The sequence below is a fragment of the Tupaia chinensis genome, unplaced genomic scaffold (assembly GCF_000334495.1).
Source record: "Tupaia chinensis unplaced genomic scaffold, TupChi_1.0 Scaffold000133_1, whole genome shotgun sequence".
Taxonomy (NCBI): Eukaryota; Metazoa; Chordata; class Mammalia; order Scandentia; family Tupaiidae; genus Tupaia; species Tupaia belangeri.
The window spans coordinates 1,509,986-1,516,775 of record NW_006159602.1 but is presented as its reverse complement, the minus strand read 5'-3'; positions in this window follow the sequence as shown (position 1 = coordinate 1,516,775).

Below are 6,790 nucleotides of genomic sequence, written 5' to 3'. Positions count from 1 at the left end.
ATGTGCATGCATGCCCAAGATCCCGAGAGGAGAATGGAGGAGAAGGGATTGCGGTATGACCATCCCCCCTGGGGGGTGATTTCTCGCTTTCTGTCTCTATGTCTCTCTCTGTCTGTCTGGCGAGCGCATGCGCCCTATAGCGAAAATCTCTCAAAAAAAAAAAAAGGAATTTTTAAATTTTTTCTAAATCATCAGATCAGAGCTGGGAAACACTGTGGGGCAGGACAGATTCCCGTCCTCACCCCATCAAAACCTAACATATCAGCCTCTATGACAACCAACTAGTCCTGCCTCTTTTTCTTCTTGTGACACCTGAATTTGTGAGAAGGGCTTATTGTTCTTTTCTCTATTTTAGTCAAGGTGAGAGCTCTCCAGCCTACCCAGCAGTTTCAAATACCTTGAATTTCAGGAGGAAGGACAAGGATCTGGGCTTCTTTCTCCTGGGACTCTGGAATCCTCAGGCATATTATCCCTCTCCTCCCCAGTGCTTTTCACCTATGCACTTTCTCACAGAAAAAGGCACATCAACCTCTGACTGGACAAGGACTGTGCTGCATAATTAGATTTTTTTTATGATTCTAAAAATAATGTATTCTTTTAAGAAATTATGTGATAAAGGCAAATACAGAGGAAAAATACTTAAGTTATTAGTAATTCCAACACATGGAAATAAATACTACTAATATTTAGAAGAATTTTTTTTTAATGTTCCTATCTAAACCTTCTTAAGTATATAGAGGTTAAATTCAATGTACATTTACTTAACATTCACACTAAATTAATATTATATTAATATTTAATACATACTCATTACTTATATCAGAATTATCTAACCTCACTGGTCTTCAGAAATATAATTTTAGTTCAATTCAACCTACAGATTCAACCGGTTGCTTTATTAATTAAGTCCTTTGTTGCTATGAGTTTGCATTGAGCAGCTTAGAAAGATAAATGGTTTATAATGTGTTTTAAAGACAGCAAGTTCTGTTCCTAACTAGTTTCCTGAAATTCTCCTTAACTGTGGAATATTGGCAATTCCAAGATGATTGAAATCCAAAGTTTCATGGTAACTTAGAATTACAGAAATACAAAATTTACTCCTCTTTTGCTCCAAGCAAATGAAGTGCTTCATATTTCAGTTCAAATACTATTCACAAAACTTAATCTATCTCTGTACTTTTGTTTTGTATTCTCTCATTGTTCTTTCTGAGTTTTATTATCTGTTCAATTTTCAGAAATCAGTTCTCTGTCATTAACATAGTAAACTTAAATGATAGCTTCTGGCTAAAACAGGAGTAATATCTATGTGAAATCTACAAAGACAATGGAATTCTTCTGTCATTGGCAGAGATAGAGGAGTAATAAAATCTTCTAAGGGAGCTTAGCTTTATGATGTCAGGACAGGAAAGGCACATTCCAGAAGGTCTGACATTCCCTGAGCTCTGCTTCATCTATTGATCCCATCCTATCATTCAACCTTCTTAAAGAGCAACCCAAAACACCATCCCTTCATTTTGTTCCCATTATTAACATTTTCAAGTCTATAAGTAACTTGAGAAAATAAAACTCTGGAAAGCGTATCCCTTTAGATCAAATGATCATTTTATGAAGAAAAATTAGAACACCTGATAGGCTAATGCTCTAGAAAAGCAAAGGTCCCATGAAATTTCTCCTGTGGCTTAATTTACATACAGCCAAATGAAGTTCAAGGGCCCCACTATGACCAAAACTATATATAATAACTTAAGAAAGTTGGAATAAAATTGACATAGAACACTTACTGTTGTCATTTTTCTATAATAGCAGACTTCTTTCCTCTGGGATATGACCAACTGAGGAATACAGTTTATTCTGGGTCCACTTTCTAAGAAAGAATAAAATCTCATCTGTGTGCACATAGTCTAGGACAATTGAGTTTTTGGATGAGAAAGCAATTCTAGCTTTATATCCTTAATAGGAAACTTTCTGTAATATAAAATGCAGGGACAAAAAAATATATTTTTATACTACTGTTCTTTCTCTTTTCCTTTTAACAAAATACTACATGCCAACTTGCTAGCAAAGCTTTGAGAGCTTCTGTTTTCCTCTTTGAAGCCTCATTTGCCAAGGGTAGCTCTGGCAAGGATAGATTTTATTTCATATACACACCCAGCCAGATTTTCTCTCACTAGTAACATCTGGTGTCCCTGTAGTGTCCATTTGAGATCCATAATTACTTTTTTTTTTACCATATTAATGATTGTAAATATCTCTTCTACACTACCCTGCTTCTTTCAGAACTTTCTTCACTGTTGACACATCATTGTAAGAAAAATAATAAGACAGTTCCTAATCCCATGCTTGCAATGTTTGCCTGATGGAATGATAATCATCTACAGGAAGAATGATTCCTAAATAATGGTCCGAACAAAGTGATTCTAATACTAAATGAAAGCTCATTTTCTTAGAAACCACCAACTGATTGTTCTATCTTTACTGCCCCATAAAGATAACAATATGGCTTCTCTCCTAAGGGATGTATTTGGCTTTTAGTGTTGTGGAGGAAAAAATTTTAAATGCCAATAATTTGGAAGAAGACTATCCACTCGTGTTTCGCCTTCTATGTTTTTCTTTTTTCAAGAGGGCTAGATTTTCAGAGCAATATCTCACTTAGACTTGGGAAGCTATTTAGCTACAGTGGACCTGCCAACTCCTGATTCCTGAGTATTTTTGTTCCTATACCTGTCTGGGCACTTTTAAGCAAGAAAAACCTATACAAGCACCTCATAAATCACCCGTAGCCTTTTTACTGTCGTTTGATTCTAACTTCAACCCTTTTAAGGCAAAGGAAATAAACCAAAAGTCAATATTTACATTCATGGGTCTTTAGCAAATAATTCTAAAAAAAATATAAACTTTAAAATGGAAAAAAAATGTTATGAAATTTCACTGAGTCTGAGACTGGGACAGTTGTGGACACATTAAAGAATAGAAATCATAATAATGTCCTTCTTAACCCTGCCCAGAAAGTGAACCCTGTGAGAACAGGTTTTTTGTCTGCGTGTCTAAATTCTCCCCAATATCTAGAACAGAGCTTGGCACAAAAGAGTTCAAGAAATATTTGTTAAATGAGAGAAAATTTTAGAACACTGCATCATAACATGCTTCTCTGTGTGGCACAGTATGTAAGTATGGAAGATCTGAGAATGAGCAAAATAAGTGGACTGGAGTGGATGAAACAGACTTAGCGTAGAAGATAGGATTTGAGCTGCCAATGAAGGGGAGCAAGATTTCAGGGAGTAGAAGGGTCTCCACAGAATGAGAGTAGAGTAGGGGATTAGAACCAAGTCCGAGCCAGGTAACCTGTACAGAGATCCCCTCTGTCTATCTTTCCCACCATCTATCATAAGAGTATAGGCATTTAAATCTTTGTCCACATTGTAGGCCCTGCTTCACTTGATGAACTGTACAGCCACCCCTGTGTGAAGCCACAACCACAGACCACTTCTTGAGGGTCAGGTAGTGGTTTCTTTACAACTCTGTTCACAGGTGAAGCAGAGAGAAATACTTAGCACTCCCACCCTCTGTCACTTTTCAATCCTTAAGAATCCTTTCTCTCTCACCTTTACTCTCAAGAACCTTCTCTTTCCTCTCTAGAAACAAAGCATCATCATACTACTGACCTTAAACTTTTATCAAAGATAAGAAAAACTTGTGGCCAGCAGGCAGAATGATGGTTAAAGTGCTGGATTCCCACGTGGCTGACCACAGTTAGTCTCTCGGACCTGGTGGCTTGTTTTCTCACTCTCTCTCTCTGTCTCTCTGGTCAAATTGATGAATAGTAATAATAAGTAAAGTTAGATAAATGATTCCTTTAAAAAAAATAGATAAAAACTCTCTTACTGTGCTTCCCCCATGACAAACATTCCCGAAGTGGACTTCCAGTAGCGCCAGATGATCTTAGCAAATCAGAAAGTAGGGAAAACTTAAGAAAACATAAAAAAAAAAAAATTTAATAAACTAAGCTTCCACAATTTCTGCCAGTGACTATAGGACCTCTTTCTGGTTTTCTAGAGCCCTTTAGTTATAACTAAATAATGTAAAATTTGTCAAAAAAAAAAAAAGTTAGAAAGCAACCCAAAATCATGGATTCAAACCTAATTTGTGTCCTTTGGAGAATTTACAATCTGACAGAACATGCTGCAACAATGCAGCTGTTCCAGCTGCAACAGCTGGGACCCTTCTCACTGATGTCCTTGTTAATTAAATATTACAGCAGGGGCTGGTCTGAGAGTAGGACTACATGTGACTAAGATAATTAAATTGAGAAAAATACAAACTGAACTGAAGCAAAGAGATTTGGTTTCCTGTATGAGTCATCTAAAGAACGTGATGATTTGCCTGCTTGAGAGATGAAATTAAATAACTCAGAAAATTAAGTGACATTAAAATTCAACACCACTGATTTCTCTCTGCAGCCTGCTGTTTAGTCTCTTGAGACTGTCCAGTGTCCTAGCAATAAATAAATTGTGCATATGCTTCAACAGTGCTAAGTCAAAGAAAGAAAATATTATGTTTGATTTGTACAATAAAACCACAATTAACTGAAGCACCTGGAGAACAGAGTTTTATGATAGTCTTGGGGTTAGCTGGAAGATGCTTTATAAAGTAGATTAGATTCAGTGAACCCACTTTCCTGCCTCAGTATGCTGAGAATGGTGAATATAATAAAATTCCTTTTTAAAATAACAGTAATTCTAAAACTTACACAGTCTCTGTGTTGTGTTTAGGAGCACAGGGGATCCATCTGGCCTTTTGGCTTTCATTCTCTACTAGCGAAACCCAGAATATTAGCTGAAGAAGAGTCTTGATAAAAAGATCCATGTCTCCTAATTCCAGCAAACAGAAATTATAAAACACATTTATTAATTCACACCAAGCAGTTTTTCTTACTTTGGAAATATTTTTTTAATTTAATGTGTTCATTATAGAGAGTATATGTGTGCAAGAGAGAGAGAACCCTCAGTAGGGTCTCATCACACTGTGATCCTGTTCCCCTGACCCTTCAGCTCATCAGACTTTTAGGCATGCACACATATATCCAGCATGTTTTTAAGCTGACCCAGGGATTCAAACCCTCAGCCAACCATGTAGCTTTTAGTACTGCAATTCATTTTGCTACTAACTGTGCCACCAGGCTGGACCAGAAATATTTTCTTAACATCAGTGATTATTTTATAGTTTTTTGAAACCTATAGGAAGAACTTTCATTTGAATGAGAACTCTAATTATTTGAGCTCCAGTTTTTTTAGGCTTCTCTGTTCTTTCCATATGGCAGTGCTTTATAGAACAAGATAGAGGAGAATCTTACTAAAATTGGAGCCAGGAAGGAATACCAAGAGAGCACCTACATGAATTTTAGTAAAGAATTAATCATACTTAGATTCTGAAATTAATCTCCATCACCATATGCTAGCACATTTGCCACTATGGTATACGAGGGAGCATCCATTTCATAGTGATTAAAATTGGGATCATTGTTATCTCTCTTATCTTCTCTAAGCTATTAGAGTGTGTGTGTGTGTGTGTGTGTGTGTGTGTGGGGATTCAAACCCTCAGCCAACCATGTAGCTTTTAGTACTGCAATTCATTTTGCTACTAACTGTGCCACCAGGCTGGACCAGAAATATTTTCTTAACATCAGTGATTATTTTATAGTTTTTTGAAACCTATAGGAAGAACTTTCATTTGAATGAGAACTCTAATTATTTGAGCTCCAGTTTTTTTAGGCTTCTCTGTTCTTTCCATATGGCAGTGCTTTGTAGAACAAGATAGAGGAGAATCTTACTAAAATTGGAGCCAGGAAGGAATACCAAGAGAGCACCTACATGAATTTTAGTAAAGAATTAATCATACTTAGATTCTGAAATTAATCTCCATCACCATATGCTAGCACATTTGCCACTATGGTATACGAGGGAGCATCCATTTCATAGTGATTAAAATTGGGATCATTGTTATCTCTCTTATCTTCTCTAAGCTATTAGAGTGTGTGTATGTGTGTGTGTGTGTGTGTGTGTGTGTGTGTGTATGTGTGTGTGTCTCTGAGCTGAGCATCTTCCACAGTCCTGAGGTCAGCATTACAGCAGAGTATTGGAGGCTGCTGCTGGAAGACGGAATAGAGTTGCCAACTGTGCAGCTCTGACATGGGCAGGCATGAACACATGGTGCTCTTCTGAATGTTGGAAAGTGGCAAAGTCAACCTTCTACAGAGGTGGAGATGATTACTGATCTCCTGTCTCCTAAAGCAGCACCATTTTCTTCTTTCTTCTGATTGGTATCCTATCTCCTGGTTTCTCCACAATCCTTCCTATTTTCAGGGCAGTCGTTCCTAAACCTTGCTCCCATTCACCTCAGCCATTCTCACACCTCAGCTATTCAAAATGCATGTTGTTCTGCCCTTGTCTTGCAGGTGCCTGCTCTCAGCTAGTCAGCTTATATAATATGATTTGCTAAAGATAATTCACACTAAGGTTTTAGAGATTTTTTTAAACAACTTAGTATGTAACTTCTATAACAAATTCAGATTTAAAGTCAAACTGTATTTTAGCTTCCTTTCAAGTCTTTCCATGTAAATATCTGATGGTAGACTTAGAAAACTCAATACAGTTACTGTTTTTCCTTGGAGGAGAGGTATTTTCTTGTTTTTCCATATTTCTTATGACCCTACGGTGATTTCTTGTCTTCTGATGAAAAGCACCTCTCCTCCAAGGAAAAATAGTAACTCCTCTTCATCCTCAGACAGTATGAT